This window comes from Typopeltis vanoorti, chromosome 8, assembly GCF_054136105.1.
Source record: "Typopeltis vanoorti isolate ZY-2024b chromosome 8, IOZ_Tvanoo_1.0, whole genome shotgun sequence".
Lineage (NCBI taxonomy): Eukaryota > Metazoa > Arthropoda > Arachnida > Uropygi > Thelyphonidae > Typopeltis > Typopeltis vanoorti.
Window position 1 is genome coordinate 34,598,577 of NC_143556.1, and position 17,569 is coordinate 34,616,145.

The following is a 17,569-nucleotide window of genomic DNA, read 5'->3' on the forward strand; positions in this document are numbered from 1 at the left end:
ATATAATGGCAAGATTTGAAAGTCTGTCTTGTACCATTGTGGAGCACAATATTTTTTAATAATTTTAAGTTTAGAAAATGACCGTTCCGCAGATGCTACAGATACCGGTAATGACAAAAGAATCCGAAGTGCAATTGTAAAGTTTGGATAAACTGTGATTAAGTCGTTTGAATAAATATACTGAATTATTTTATATATATATCGGTTTTAAAATTGGAAATAAGTGGTTGATAGTGTAAAATTTCTTCACATAAATCATCTGTGTCAATGTCTGAATGATTCTCGTGTGTTAATTTTTGTCTAACTTTTTACAACAAGATAATAAATATTCTTTATTTCGTGAAGTACTTAAAAAAAACTGAAATGAATTCATATGTTCTTTTAATAAAGTAAATCTTTCCTTCAAAGATTGTGATATTTGATTTATTATGCAGAGAGAAAAAATTACTTTAAATGAAATCAGGATCTACCATATTTTGATTTTCATGTTCGTAATCAAATTGTGTTGTGTTTTTACGTCACCTTAGTGGTCTACTACTACAAAATACAGATTCTGCATCAAATTTTGCTGCAATTAATTTTAGTTTTCTACAATTTCTTTGAAAGTTTCATCAGACCTATAATCATTTAAAAATTGATTTAGATCATTCAATGCATCTAAAGTAAGTTGGAGATTCATGGATGAAGACTGCAGTATTTTGCTGACAAAATTCACTTTATTTAAAATATCATACCAAATTTTTGGTGCCTGTGTGCATTGCACATGTGGCCAGTGTGCCCCTGTATTACTGGCAACTCCAAGGAGTCCTTAGACTCATCGAGAGAGGCCCTAACATCATGTCAAGAACAACTATTCAACATTCACACAGTATCTATCATACCTCGCCTTGAACTCATTCACAGTCATGGCACCCACAACAGATTCTGGCAGCTTATTTCACTCATTCACCACTCTCCAAGTAAAAAACCTAACTCTAACACCCTTGCTAACCACACTCTTGCCCAGCTTCCATGTATGGCCCCTAGTCCTCCCACCACCAGTCCTATTCTCAAAAATATCTGCTGAATTAATCTTATAGAAGTCCTTCAGTAATTTGAATGTTTCAATCATATCGCCCCTTTTCTGCCTATCAACCAATTTCTGCAACCTACAAATCTTCAACCTGTTGTCATAAGGTTCATTCCATAGACCTGATATAATCTTGGTCACTCGTTTCTGGATCCTCTCCACTTCCTCCCCATCAAGAAGAAACCCTGGCACCCAAATCTGGGCACAGTAGTCTAGATGGGGTCTTATCAAGGCTCGATACAGAGGAACAATAACCCGTTTGTCTCTGCTTGTTAAAGTATTTTTCAGCAACCAAGTGATTTGATGAACTGATTTAGCTACTTTTGTGATGTGCCCCCCTTAAACTTCAACTCCCTATCCACCAACGCTCCCAAATCCAAAGAAGTAACTATGCTGCAGTTTTTTATTAAGTTCAAATATGGAGCTAAACAAATATCCAGTTTTCTCTTGAATCTTCCGGAGCCCTCCATCGAGGGATCATTATCCATAAAATAACTTCTTAACTTTCTTGCCAAGTCCAATCCTTTTGTTAATTTCTTTAATGGATTTATCACAATCGGAATCTTCGGCAGAACTTTCTCCTCCATTTGGTTCAAAGTCTTCTATTAATTGTAGAGTTCCTCCTCATTTAAATCTATTTCCCATCAATTAATTCACTAATTTCGTTTTCAACCATATCACAAAAGCCCTCTAAGTGGCCATTACTATAAAAATAAATTTTTTACATAAAAAAGCATTACATATTGTATGTAACTCACCAGAAAATAAAGGGATTAACACACTTATGACTTTTAATATGCTTTCCTAGCAGAAAATGAAGACAAATTTCAACAGTGTGGTGGCACTTTATATGGTAAACAATTCACATACGTGTGTGTGTATATGCTGAAGTTATTTGCCCTAATAGAAATTCACTACTTATAACTACATGCGCGATATGGGCAGACGCAAATTTAACAAAGATAAAATCTGATTTTTATGTCGCGCGCGCGGTGAAAAACATATCAAAAGATAAAGGGTTATTAGAATTTGTAGACACTTTTATATCGAAACCGCGTTGTATAAGTACCACATTGAACAAGGGTTATTACTACAATTTGTAGACCGCATTATGTCAAAACAGCATTGTACGAGGGTTACCTGTATAGTGTTGGGCAGATGAGGGTAATGTTCTGTGAGAATCATCAAGGGGCACTCTAGCTTAATTAATGATTGCCTTTTATAATAAAGTGACAAGAGAAGTTCATGAGGGAAAGGCATACACTGCCATTTTTTTGGATTTTGCAAAGACATTTGACAGGATGCTAAATGATAAGCTGATACTTAAGTTAAAGCACATGGGTTTAGATGTTGGATTAGTCAACAGGATTAAGGATTGGCTGTCTGATAGGTATCAGAGTTCTGTATGGTGGGGCAATATCAAGGAAGCAAAAGGTTACAAGCGGGGTTCCACAGGGCTCAGTACTGGGACCTGAATTGTTTAACCTTTATATCAATGACATTGTCAATGGATTGCAAGGGGATATTCAATTGTTTGCAGATGATCTGGAGTTGTAATATTATTAGTAATAGTACAGATGTGGTGGCCCTGCAAGAGGATTTGCAATGCCACCTAGATTTGCCAAACTAGACAGATTGGCAAATGAATGGGAATGTCGGTTTAATGCAGCAAAATGTAAAGTCTTGAGGTTTGGGATGCATCGATGGGAGGGTGCATACTCAATTCGAAGAGCTGTACTGGACCAAGTGAAAAATAAACTTTCAACATCTTTCTCTAAATCTAGAGTAATTTAATAAAAAGGTGGCACACCATTTGGCAACTCCTATAGGTAGAGATGACCTTGCTAATGCTTCTGCCTGGCATCTCCACTTGGGCCTGATTCCCACTGAAGAGACCTCAATAAAGGTCAAAACTAGTCTGGGTAGTGGCCCTTCCCTTAATGCATAACATTATATGTATCTGCAAGGAGATGTGTTTTGCATTATGGGAGATACTGAGATAGGAGTGATGTTAGCTTGCTCCACCTTTGCAAGAGTTGCCCGGTGTTGTACCACCTTACCCCAGTTCTGAAGACACTTTCAGGTACTGTTTGCTCACACTTGGATAAAGGATTAAACTAAATTTATTATATTCTTGTTTTCAGATTTAATTTTCTAGATGTTAGTAGATTTTTCATACCGTTGAAAGTTGACTTTGCAATTTCAATCCTCTTTCTAATTTCATCTTCTGTCCTGCCATTCTCTGTGATCAAGTGTCCGAGGTATATGTATTTTTGCACCTGTTCTAATTTATTTCCTTTTATATCGATGCATATTTTTGTTATTTTCTTTTCTCTTGAAATTATCATGATTTTTGTCTTTTTAAAGTTGAAACTGAGGCCACACTGTTCGCTATACTTGAGGATTTCATCTATAAGAGTTTTGAGGTCACATTTGTTTTCAGCTAGAAGAACCGTGTCATCTGCATATCTTAGGTTATTAATATTTCTGCCCCCTACAGTGATTCCTTTGAGGTTACTAATTTTATTAAATATTTCTTCTGTGTATAGGTTAAAGAGAATCGGAGAAAAGGCACAGCCTTGTCTCACACCTTTCTGAACTGGGAATTCTTCTGAGGTCTCTCTGTTTATTCTCAAAGATGCAGTCTGTTCCCAGTAAAGATTAGTTAATAGCCTAATGTCTTTTCCATCCATGCCTATTTTTGAAAGGATTTCAATTAATTGTTCATGTTGGACATTGTTGAATGCCTTTTTGTAATCTATGAAGCAGAGGTACACATCTTTTTGTTTTTCTAGATATCTTTCTATGATGGTTCTGACGTTGAAAATACCTTCTCTTGTAGCTACATTTTCCTTGAAGCCACTTTGTGTATCATTTATTTCTATGTTTATTTTTTTCAAAAATAACGTATAGGAGGACTTTTGATACTTGACCGATGAGGCTGATTGTCCTGAACTCTTCACATTTTGTAGCGTTTGTTTTTTTTGGGAATTGGAACGAAAATTGAGTGATTAATATCTTTGGGTAGAAAGCCAGTCTCGTATATTTTATTGCATAATTTTGTTAGAAATTTCAGTCTCCTTCATCGAGAGCCCTCAACCATTCTGCCAAGATGTTATCTATTCCTGTAGCTTTATGTGGTTTTAGTTTTCTGACAGCATTTTCAGAAAACTAAAACCACAGAGTAAAATGGATGGTCTCCTTCTAAATCAGTCTGTTCAGGAATATCATTTCTTTGTTGTTCATATAATTTCCTTGTGTATTCAATCCAGCTTTTCATGATTTCTTTTTTTATCCATTAGAATATGGTCTCTAATGACACTTGCATGGTTTGCTGTATTTGTCCTGCTTGTCATTTCTCTGCTTCTGTGTTTTCTATCAAGGTTTTTTATATCTATACATTTATATTTAATCCATTCCTCTTTGGCTTTCCTGCATTTTTTTAAAATTTCTTTATTCATGCTTTTATATTCAGGTTTGTTCTTTAACTTTTTTCTTTGTTCCATCAATGTCAATATTTTTTCATTCATCCAAGGTTTATTCCTTTTCCTTTTTAATTGTGGGAGTGTATTTTTGGCTGCTTCATTGATGCTATTCTTGAATGTTTGCCAGTTCATGTTAATTTCATCAATTGGCGTTCTATTTTCTGTGTGAGTTGTGGTGTCAGACTTGTTAAGGGATATTGTGAATTCTTTTATAAAGCAGTCTTTAACTTCTTGGTTGTTAAGTGAGTCTGAATTATAAGTTTCTCTTATGAATGGTTGGCTTGGTATCTTAAGTTTTATTTTGATTTTTGCAATCACTAGGTTGTGGTCCGATCCTATGTCTGCTCCAGGATATGTTTTTATTTGTGTTGTTGCATTTCGGAATCTTTTGCTTATTATTATATAGTCAATTTGGTTTCTATAGATGTCCCCAGGGCTTGTCCAGGTATATAGTCTTCTGGGAGGATGTTTAAACAGTGTGTTGGCAATTATTAGGTCATTGGTCATTTCTGATTCCGAGTCCTTGGTTTCCCATGCAAAATGAGATTTTTTCTGAGCCCACTTTTGCATTTAGGTCGCCCATCAGTATGATAACATCATCTGACTTAGCACTGGAGATTGCAGTTTGGATGTCTTCATAATCTGGGTGATCTTGGGTTGGTGCATATACTTGGATAATATACAGGTTGAATGGTTGTGCAGTTATTTTAGCTGTTATGATTCTGTCATTTATGGGCCAATATCCCTGTAGAGATTTTGCAATTCTATTACTTAGGACAAGCGCTACTCCATTAAGGTGTAAGTCACTGCCAGAATAGATTATAGTGTGATTATTTCTTCTTATTATGCCTGTATCTGTCCATCTCACTTCACTGATAGCTGCAATATCGGCCTTCATCACTTCTAATTCCTGGAGTAGGTTATCTAATTTGCCTGTCTCGTAGAGTGTTCTGACGTTCCATGTTACTATTTTCAAGAGATTGCTCCTGGTTTTCAGACAAGGGATATCTGAGAATATCCTCCCTGGAGGGTTTGGGATATTATCTTCATACACTACCTTAGTAGTTCTTGTCTTACAATTCCCAGTTTCAAGCTCTATGGCTTGAAACTGGGAATTGTAGCTATATGAGCTGATGGTTGCAGGGGTCTCAACCACATCTCTAACTTTATATTGTGACATGGTGTGTTTCATGGTTGACAATGGATAAATACGTGGTGAGGCTCCAATCTCTTCCACGACGGCTGGCCACAAGTCCCTTAGATGTCAGGAGTGTGCCCTCGATGTGCCACACATCTTGCTGTCATGCCCTCGATGCCATTGATCAGTTAGTGTTGATTCTTCTGCCATCTTGGCCATTCCAGACTTCGTGCACATAAAGGGTGACATTCTCCATTTACAGCATCCTATATTGCTGATACCCTCACTTAGTTTAGTTCGCCAGCCGAGGCGGTTTACCGGGGCGTGTCCCCTGGTGTGCACTACCAACTTCTTGGAGCCATAAGTGAGAGTTGAGTGTATGCGAGGACCAGAGCCCAACATCCTGACCCTGAGATCAGTGGCTGACATCGATACCGAGGTGCTACCTCTCCATACACCCCCATACATGAAACTATCTTCCTGTATTTCCTTCAATTCTAACTGCTGACTTACAACTTAAATATAGACTATATATTGCTCTGTATAATGTTCCATTTACTTTCATATATAGTGTTTTGAAAAGTGGCATCTTCTCATGCCTTTTTCAGATCTACAAAACTTAAGTACAGATCTTTGTCATATTTCCATGATTTCTCAACGATCTGTTATAAAGTGAAAATCTGATCCTGACAACCTCTATTTGGCCTGAACCATGTGGTATTGGTTAAACATCTACAAATAACTGAAGGGAAAGATGGGCTCTATAGCACATCCTTTAAGAAAGACATCTTTATCACCTGTTTTCAGTACTTTTGTTTTCTTAATATTGAGGATCAGGTGTAGCAATGAAGGAGTTCATTTCTCCATTATTTGTGAATAAGGCTAAATCATCAGCTTACTCCAGGTCAGATACTCATAAGATTTGTAGACCACTTTAATCTTCAGTCCTTCCTTTGCAGTGTCTTGTTCATCAGGGAATCAATTACAAATTGAACAGAAAATGTCCCATGATGCAACATACCTGTCTTACTTGTGTTCTTTTAAAAAACACATTCAGTTCTTTTAAAAAACTGTTCGCTATATGCTTTATCTACTTTATACAATTATCTGCTTTATCTACTTTATTACATAATGCTAATAAGTTTGTTCAGATATTTCATAAGCTCTTACAGTCTTCCATAAATTTTGCCTATGAACTAACCTAAAAGTCTTTTTGAAGCCTACCAAACAATGTAATTGCAGGATTTTGAAATTCTAAACATTTCTCAAGTATCTGCCTCAGTGAAAATATTTGGTCTTTGGAGATTCTCTCCACAGCAATCTGCTTTGCTCATCTCTAAATTGCTTTTCAAAGTTCCTTTATCCTGCCGAGGATAAAGGACCTAGTACTATATCAGTTCAGAGGACCTTAATTATAATGGACAATAAGGTAATTTCCCTATAATTCTCATCACTATGCAATATCTTTTCTTAAAAATGGGTACTATTATACTTCTGGTGAAGTATCTAATAACTTTACCATTCTGACAGAAAATGTTCAGAATCTCAGTCAGCCAAATCACTATACTCTTTCCATCTCTTTTTAGCATTTCTGCAGTAATCTCATCACATCCTGGTAATTTATGAAGTTTTGAATTATAGTCATGTTGTACCACCATTTTACAATATAACTTAAGCTGTACGTCAGCAATTATGATTGAAGGAGGAACAGGAAGATGGTTTGATGTTAAATTGTGTGCTACAAGGATGCACATCTTCTCCACTGTCATTCATTATCTATATGGATCACATTATGAAGGATTTCATAATTAAATATAATATCATATTAAATATGATATCAAAATTGACAATGTTAATCTTATCTCTTTACTTTATGCAGATGATGTTATACTTCTAAATGAATCCAGCACTGGTCTGCAAGATTCCCTGACTAAATTTGATAACTCTTGTGATAAATGTGATATGAAAATCAGCAATAAAAAGAAAGACAATGAAAGTAGACAGAAACATTGAAAAACCTGAACTGTATCTTGAATGGTGAACCTATAGAACAAAAAACATTTCAGCTATTTAATATATAAAATACTCCTATTTAGGCACAATTTTTAGTGAAGATGACAAATTAAATATGAAAATAGACAACAGAATTAGTAAAGTTGGTATGGTAGAAAGTCAGCTGAATAGATTTATGTAGAATAAAAAAGAAATTAGTCAAAACACTAAATGAGCTGTATACAAGAGTTCAAACCAATTTTAACATATGGATCTAGGAGCTGGGTTAGAAATAAGACACTTGATCAAAGACTTGTAGACCTCTGATATGAGAGTTCTGAGAAAGATTAGTGGAGTGAATAGATGGCATCAGTGACAGTATCACATTAAAAATGAGGATATTAGGGAAAAAAATTTGCAATTGTGAGCATTCAGGAAGGTGTTAATAGTGCTAATCTCAAGTGGTATGGTCACTTAAACAGAATGAGTGAGGAAGGAGATTAGCAAAACAAGTGTTCTTTTTGCCAGGTTGGCAGGAAAAAGATCCAGTGGAAGACTAAGATGTAGATGGAGTGATATGCGATACAGTAAAATGTGCCTTAAAAGGATCTGATAACGTTGGAGTGACAAATAACAGATTAATTTGGAGGAAAATTGTTGATCAGAAATTAGTACTAAATGACAAAGTTACACCATTACTTGTACATCTTGTACACCCTTATTAAATAACTTAAGGAATTTACAATGTACAAAGGATATAAATTAAACTTTAATCTATATTTCCAATATTTCGACAATGCCAAAATATTGGAAATATAGATTCAAGTTTAATTTATATCCATTGTACGTTGTAAATTCCTTAAGTTATTTAATAAGTGTGTATAACCAATGTCTAAGCCTTTCTACGAGAATGTTGTACACCCCCTGAGGATACATATCCTGAATTTGATTATGATAATTTATAATCAGTTTAACCTCAGATAATGTAATTGGACTAATATCAAATTGGGAAGCAGAACTAGCCTGTTCACTACGGAGAGTTGTGTCACAAAATTGAGTATTATATTTAAAAGATTATCAAAACTCTGTGTGCACTTTGCATGATGACATCATACCTTCAGTTATGTTCTTATTTTTATATTTTAATGCATACATACATACTTATAACTTCATAGAGAGAGAGACATGCTGTTAAACCAGAAGTTTTAATGTTTTTAATCTTTGTTTTTATTTGTTTATTAATTTCCCTGTAGCTTGGCCTGTTCTCATTGTATGGATGCTGCCCCATTCTTTTCCTTCTTCTCTTATTTCAGCAATTGACTGCACCACCGCACTTCTCAAATAATTCTATTTTTGTTTCTCTAATCCCTAAAAGTAGACTAGTTTAACACACACACTCTTCTTGAAGCCATTCCACATGTTTCCTACAGCCTAAGTATACTATATCCTGGTTTGTATAATGTCCTATTTGCACCTTAGGGAAGATTTATTTAAAGCAATATATGGCCTATACTTAAGCAGAGTATAGTACTTGAAGTAATTCATTTTTTACGTTTTTCTATTCCATTGAGCTAGCTTTTAGGTTTCTTTTTAATTTTTATAGCTAAATATGAAAAACAATTTTTTTTAAATAGAAAACAGTTAGTGAAATGAGTGTATTCCTTCCACCCACCAAAAACCATCAAGTAGAAATTTGCAATATAACTTTTAATAATTTAATATGCATTTTTTTTTAATCTAACATGATTGAAATATTAATATTAGCAATATAGGCCTGTGTAGCTCAGTGGAAGTCACGCTTGCATCCTCTGCACTTGGTTGCTCAAATCAGACTTAAGTTCAAACCTAGTCGCCAACTGGAGGAACTTTTTCTAAGCCTTTCTTCGACAGATTCCCAAGTTAGTCAATCTCTGGCATGGACAAGCGGGTTTTTCCTCCTGGAAAGTCGGTTTTTTTTATCCCATAAGCTCAAGAAAATCGACCGTAGTACCCGCATTATTTCAGACAGTAACATATCTTGTTAGCGTTAGGTACCAAGAGATAGCAACCTCTTCATCGGTGGCTGCTGTAATTAATGATAGACATGGGCCAGCTATCTCTGATTGGCTACCGGGGGAGATTGAACTGCCCACTCAGTCTCCAAAAGCTAGATAGGGTATAAAGGCCTTGCCTACTCCCTATAAGGGAATAAAAGGCATTAGCTGTATATATTAGCTGTGTATATATATATATATATATATATATATGTGTGTGTGTGTGTGTGTGTGTGTGTGTGTGTATATTAGCAATATTTTTTTCCATATTCTGTAAGAATATGTATATTTGCAAAGTTCAGTTTTTCCCCCAAAAAAAATATTTTCCAAGTTTGTAGGTAAAGACTTTCAAAAAACTTATTGTATTTAAATGATAAACATCTCTCAATATTTGCAGTTCTATATTGAAATGAATTGTTTAATAGCACTTTCTTTTTAATAGGTGTTTTGCATATAAACATATGAAGTAATTTTTTTTTTGTAGGAAATCAGATATTATGAAAAGCAAGCAGAAATTTTTGTTCATGTCTTGTAAATAATAAAAACAAATTTATACGTCAGGAGATCGTAAATGATATTTACATCAGGAGAGAAAGAGCATTATTTGTAGGTTAACTTTAAAATGGCACAGGTTTTTTTAATTTTTTACCCAATTTGTAATAAGCTTAAAACTGTTAATGAATGTCTAACACTGTCTTTGTTTACTGAAGTTCCTTGTGATATACATCAATTCTTGTGTACAGCTAATCTTATAAGTTTAACTGTACATAAGAAATTTTAAAATATTTTAACTTATTGATTGAAGTCACTGATGACAGTTAAAACATTGTTTGTTTTTATTAGAACAAAAGTTTCATACCAGAATAAATAATATAATACATTTGAGATATTACATTCTCCTTTTGAATATATTCAGCATTTCATTTGAAATGCAAAAGTGTTCTAGCAAAATTTTATATTAGCTGTGATCAAGGAAGCTTCACTCTTAGCATGTGTAGTCATAACACTGAACTAATAGAAAAAATAGAAGAAATGACCACCAAAGTAGTCTTATATTTACCTTTTATTAGTTAATTTCTAAGGATCTGTACCAAGCAACACAGTTTAATGCAAATAAGCAACTGTTAGCAGAGCAAAAAAGATGTTGATAATTGACCATGGCCTTAATGTCCACAACTAACATCACAAGTTTGCTTTATACTTACATATTTATATATTTAAAGTAAAGGCTGTATATTCTGAGAAGATTGTTCTAAATGGAATACATCATTTAAAAGACATAAACTCTGCTCGGGAGTTGATAAATTTGTTAAATTTATCAACTCCTAGACATCATAATTTTTGTGATTTTTGATAGCTGCTACTTTGGATTATTCTTAAATAATTAGGCATAGATTGGCAATGTTATCCAGCACAGAATGCAAAAAATTGTATGAAAATGTAATAAATATTTATTTCCTTTATTATACAATGAAACCTGTGGAGAATTAAATGACTAAACAAACACAGGTAATAACCACAGTAATAGGATGAAATATTTACTTATTAAGTATCTTAAGACATCGTCAGTACAGTTAATTCAAACAATACTAGGAATAACGTACAGCTAGGGTGCATGATTACAATGGAATCCCAATATGCATGCCGTAGCATGTTATAGAATTAAATGAAAATATAACTGGAGGGGAAAATATAAAATACATTGAAATAAGGTAACATATATAAAAAAATTATTTTACATAATTTTGTATGACGATTTCCCATACTTTAGAAATAGCAAGAACGTCATTACGGTTTAGATTTGGTCTGTGAAGTAGGGCTTCAGCACTTTCTTTATATAAATGTTCTTGTTTATAAAAAGATCTATGTAAAAGTTTGGCCTTTTCCCCATGGATCCTATGGTTTGGGTTTCAACTCCATGTTGAGCGAGGCCAGATTTCTACGGTTTGATAAGACGGATATGGTCTTGATGTTCCGAAATGCGTTTATGAACAGATCTACCTGTCTGTCCATAGTAAGACAATTTACAGGAGCATGGAACCTCGCACACGCCAGGTAGCATCAGAGGTGAGAGTTTGTCTTTAGGAGAAGGTAACAAGTTATAGATCTGGTTAATGGGTTTGTAGGCAGTAGCAAGTTTGTATTTCTTCATAATTTTTGAAAGACGTTCAGAGATGCCTTTGCCATAAGGTATGGAAATCCTATGGGCTTGTTCTTGTCTAGGTTGATGTGTGGGGAAGTGACTGATGATTCTTTGAATTGTTTTAAGATTGTATCCATTTAGTATGGCTGTAATTTTGATTATTTCCAATTCTTGATTTAGAGATTCTTCAGAGGAGCAGAATCTGTGTTCTCTGGTTACTAATGATTTAATGATGCCAAATTTTTGAGATGGATGATGAGCCGAAGAATTGTGAATGTAGCGACCTGAAAAATGTCAGCTTGCGATAGAAGTGGAGATGGAACCATCTTCTTTTCTTTGGATGTGTAAATCCAGAAATGAGATACCCTGTGGAGATTCTTTTTCTAGCCTAAATTTGATGCAAGGATGAAGAAGGTTTATTTTATCTAGAAACAGGTGTAATTCTTAATAAATTAAAGACTTAATTCTGTATGTTAGTCAAGTAAATAATAGTTTAATATCCAACGTTTCACTGACTAATATCTGTCAGCATTTTCAAAGGGTACACTGGTAAGCAATAGAAAGTAACAAAAACAAGGAAACTAACCGACAATTCTAAAAATTTATAAAGTTATCACTGTGCATGATACAATACACATGTCGCAAGTACAATGTTTTATTTGTTGAGATATTTATGTAATTTTCATGAAAGTTCATTTCTTTTGGGTTAAATGATCTGATTAGAGTTTTTCATATATCTGGTAGGATTAGGCCTTGATTCTTATTTAAGTTACTTGTTGAACGGGTGACTGTAGCAGCTTCTTTGAATGTTCTGGAATGGTAGTTCTCTTCTATGTAGGGCATATGACTCATATCCCATTCAATATTATGGTTGGTAGAGGCAAAGTGGGAAGAAAGGCCTGATATATCTTTTCTGTTATTTCTTACATAGCCTATGTATTCTTTCTTTCTTGTATCAAAACTTCTAGATGTCTGTCCGATGTAATTGCTACCGCATGAACAGGGTATGCTATAAATCCAGAATATTTGTAGAAAGGATGGCTATCTTTAGGTGATGTTATAAACTTTTGAATGGTCTCAATAGGTTTGAAGGTTACTCTGATATTATATGGTTTTAGAAGAAGAGCTAATTTTTTGGATATAGTACTAACAAATGGAATTGTTATAGAGCTGATGTATTGGGTTTCATCTCGTTGTCTTTGCGGTATGTCATTAAAGAGAATCTTGTTGATGATTCTTGTAGGGTAGCCATTTAGGGATAGATCTCTGGATATTTTCATTAATTCTTGTAAGTCGCCAGGGTCTGTGGTACACTGTATAGCCCTTTTTTTGAGCATATGGATAATGCTGAGTTTCTGGGATATGTGGTGAGACGAGTCAAAATGGAGGTAGCATCCAGTGTTAGTAGGTTTTCTATATACTGACAGGTTGATGCTATTGTCAGTTTGTTTCTTAATAAGGACGTCTAAGAATGGAAGTTTATTATCTTTTTCTAGTTCCAATGTGAACGTGATAGTGTTGTGGAAGCAATCAATAAAGGAGGTACACCATTACGTCCAATAGTAGATGGTATTGGACGTAATACCATCTACTATTGGACGTAATGGTGTACGTCCAATAGTAGATGGTATTGGACGTACACCATTACGTCCAATAGTAGATGGTATCCATTCCCCTACTTACAAACTATCAAAATATCTAGCCAAAATGTTACAAGAATACATTCACAACACGGATTCTTATATCAAGAACTCCCAACATTTCTTGGAGAAATTAATAAACATCCGTATCTCTGAAGATAATATTATGGCTAGCCTGGATGTCACATCTTTATTCACAAATATCCCAGTTTCAGAAGTCATTGACATCTTAGAAAACTTGTTCCCACCAAACATCACCAAGTTGTTTGAGCATTGCTTAACTTCGAATTATTTTACATGGCAAAAAACCTACTACAAACAACTTACTGGATTAGCCATGGGTAGCCCTCTCTCTCCTTCTTGTGCCGACCTATTCTTAGAAAATTTAGAAACTCAAATTTTATCCCAAATTACTCCTAAACCAACCATATGGTTTAGGTATGTTGACGACAACTTCATCATTTGGAATCACAAAAAGGAAGAACTAATAGATTATCTGAACAAAATTAATTGCTTCCACAACACTATCAAGTTCACATTGGAACTAGAAAAAGATAATAAACTTCCATTCCTAGACATCCTTATTAAGAAACAAACTGACAATAGCATCGACCTGTCAGTATATAGAAAACCTACTAACACTGGATGCTACCTCCATTTCGACTCGTCTCACCACATATCCCAGAAACTCAGCATTATCCATATGCTCAAAAAAAGCTATACAGTGTATACCACAGACCATGGTGACTTACAAGAAGAATTAATGAAAATATCCAGAGATCTATCCCTAAATGGCTACCCTGCAAGAATCATCAAGATTCTCTTTAATGACATTCCGCAAAGACAACGAGATGAAACCCAATACATCAGCTCTATAACAATTCCATTTGTTAGTACCATATCCAAAAAATTAGCTCTTCTTCTAAAACCATATATCAGAGTAACCTTCAAACCTATTGAGACCGTTCAAAAGTTTATAAGATTATCGAAAGATAGCTATCCTTTCTACAAATACTCTGGAATTTATAGCATACCCTGTTCATGTGGTATCAATTTACATCGGACAGACATCTAGAAGTTTTGATACAAGAAAGAAAGAATACATAGGCTATGTAAGGAATAACAGACAAGATGTATCAGGCCTTTCTTCCCACTTTGCCTCTACCAACCATAATATTCAATGGGATATGAGTCATATGCCCTACATAGAAGAGAACTACCATTCCAGAACATTCAAAGAAGCTGCTACAGTCACCCGTTCAACAGGTAATTTAAATAAGAATCAAGGCCTAATCCTACCAGATATATGAAAAACTCTAATCGGATCATTTAACTGAAAAAAAATGAACTTTCTTGAAAATTACAATAAATATCTCAACAAATAAAACGTTGTACTTGTGACATGCATATTGTATCACGCACAGTGATAACTTTATATAATTTTTAGAATTGTCGGTTAGTTTCCTTGTTTTTGTTACTTTCTATTGCTTACCAGTGTATCCTTTGAAAATGCTGCCAGATATCAGTCAGTGAAACGTCGGATATTAAACTATTATTTACTTGACTAACATACAGATTTAAGTCTTTAATTTATTAATACTAGTGGTCAATAAAAAGGTCATAATAGGGTGTAATTCTTGTTTGGAATGACCCCAAACCAAAAATATGGCTACGATATGTCATTGACATATCGTAGCCATATTTTTGGTTTGGGTTTAAATGTGAACATTTTTTCTTCAAGGTATTCTAGAAACAGGTTTGCTAAGTTTGGTGATAAGGGAGACCCCATTGCTGTTCCTTCCTCTTACTAAATTTTTTCTTTCCAAGTGAAGTAACCGGACGTAATAACAAATTTGAATAATTCAACAATATCAGATGGAAATTTTTGAGTTAACAAGTCTACCATTGCCTTATGGGAAATATTGGTGAAGAGTCAATATTAGTAAATATTAGTGAATATTTACTTATTAAAACTTATTACTGTGTTTATTTAGTCATATTTATTTCCAGCTCTGCTATCCTGGTTGGCTGAGTGGTTAGCATATCTGCTCTCCAGCCAAGTGACCGATGGTTCGAATCCATGTCAAGGGCATGGATGTTTGTGATTGTCCTGTTTACCATGTATACTGCTGTAACCTGCTGTGCCTTGGTATATAGTATGACCTTTGATGTCTTTGTGCCATAAAAAAAAAATCAATCTCCAGCTGTATTTTTTGATGGTATTAAAAAACATGATGAAAAAACATTTGCAGTGCCATTTTATAAAGTACATGTATTTTAAATGCATTTAAATATATATGTATTAAAGTATTTTAAAGTTTTTATTTTGTATAAAATAAGTGAAATAAAAGTCTAGTTTATTTTGTATAGTGTCGTTCATTTGACTCGTAAACTTATTATTCAAAATCTCCATAGAGGTAGAAGACTAATCATGGGGAGTCCTGCCTTGGATAATACAATCTATCACACCATTCCTTAAATCCATTCACTGCCTGCAAAGTCACTACCATCTCAGGTAGTGACTTTGCAGGCAGTATACCCCAACTTCTCTCCATGCAAAAAACCACTTCTCACCCTCTCACAACTTTCTTTTGCAAATTCCAGGAGTGATTCTTTGTCCTTGTTCCCTTTGCTTGTTCTACTGTGAAATTTCTTCCCTACTCATTCATATTACTCCATCTTCCTTCCACCAAAATCTGTAGTTTGCATGCCTGCAGTGTATCCTCATAATGAACATTAAAAAGGCCTATTAATATTTTTATTTGCCTCTGTTCTTTTTCAATTCCTGGCAACCAGATTTGAGCCCAATAATCCAAATGTGGTCTGATAGGGTTTTATGCAATGGAATCATAACTTCTTTTCTTTTCTGGTCAAAGATTGCATCAGTCCTCTGGGTTGCCTTCACAGTGATCCCTAAACTTTGACTATTGTGTCCTGATAGGACGCAATAGTCAAAAATGTGGCTATTGTGTCCTATAGTACATGTATTTTAAAGTAATGTATTTTGTAACCAAGTGAAATGGTATTTTTTCACTTGGTTACAAAGTAAATTATACTTCACAAATTATATTCTTATTTAATCCTTTATCCAAGTGCAAACAAAGTTTCTGCATGAAGTATCTTCATAAGTAGACTATTAACTTCACATTGATCCTTAGCATCCCATAATGTAAAGCACACTTTTTGGATGTGTATATTGCTATGCATTATGGGAAAAGTTAACTATCCAGACCAGTTTTGACTTATTTTATTATCATCATCATCAGACCTCCATGGAGTCAAGAGACTCATTGCCAGAGGTCCCACTCTTACACAATTGCTCGTCATACCTTGACTTAAATGCATTTATCATCTCTGCACTCGCTACACTTGCTCGCAGTGCATCTAATCACCCATTGCTCTTCATGTAAATAATGTACTCTACACCTCCTTGTCTCAAGACTCTCCTTATACAGCTTCAGGGATGACTACTTCTTCTCCCTATGTCTGCAGACATTCTATGAAAAATCTCATCTACATTAATCTGGTAATAACTCCTTACCAACTTATGTCTTGATCATGTCCCCCCCCCCCCTCTTCTTTCTATCCATTAGGCTCAGCAATTTGCATTCTCTCAATCTGTCCTCATACTACACATTCCAGAGACCAGAAAACAATCTTCTCTAAACCTTACGCAACAATGCATCTTTTTGAAAACCAGGCGGCTAAATCTATGCACAGCAATCTATATGTGGTCTTGTAGAATGAAATCATAACATCTATACTTCTACATATCAGTGCCCTCTACATCATTCCCATAATCCACTGTGTTATATTCACAATTTTAGCAAAATTTTCACGAAATTTCACGTCCCTATCCACCATCACACCCAGATCTCCATCTCTTCTACTTCCTGTAAAATATCCACACTAATCTTATAATCTGCATCCCATCTTTCCTTCCCAAATTTTAAAACCTTACACTCTGTGAGCAGCATAAACTGACATCTCCACACACTTGCTCATTCATATTCAGGTCCTCTTGCAAGGCTACAAAAGCTCTACTTATAACTCTCCCCAACTTACCATC

General features: G+C 34.6%; 1 protein-coding gene across 3 annotated transcripts in view; it reads left to right on the forward strand.

Moving 5' to 3' along the window:
* LOC150103918 (uncharacterized) overlaps positions 1-15,864 on the forward strand; it is a 224,993-nt gene extending 209,129 nt beyond the window's left edge. For 2 of the 3 annotated variants that reach the window (XM_090396599.1, XM_090396601.1), the window contains exon 12: positions 10,202-12,381. The gene's annotated coding sequence lies outside the window, so the exon portion shown is untranslated. Of the gene's footprint in view, positions 1-10,201; positions 12,382-15,510 lie in introns of those variants that run through there. The other variant, XM_090396600.1, reaches the window with a different exon arrangement.
* Positions 15,865-17,569: the final 1,705 nt, after the last annotated feature.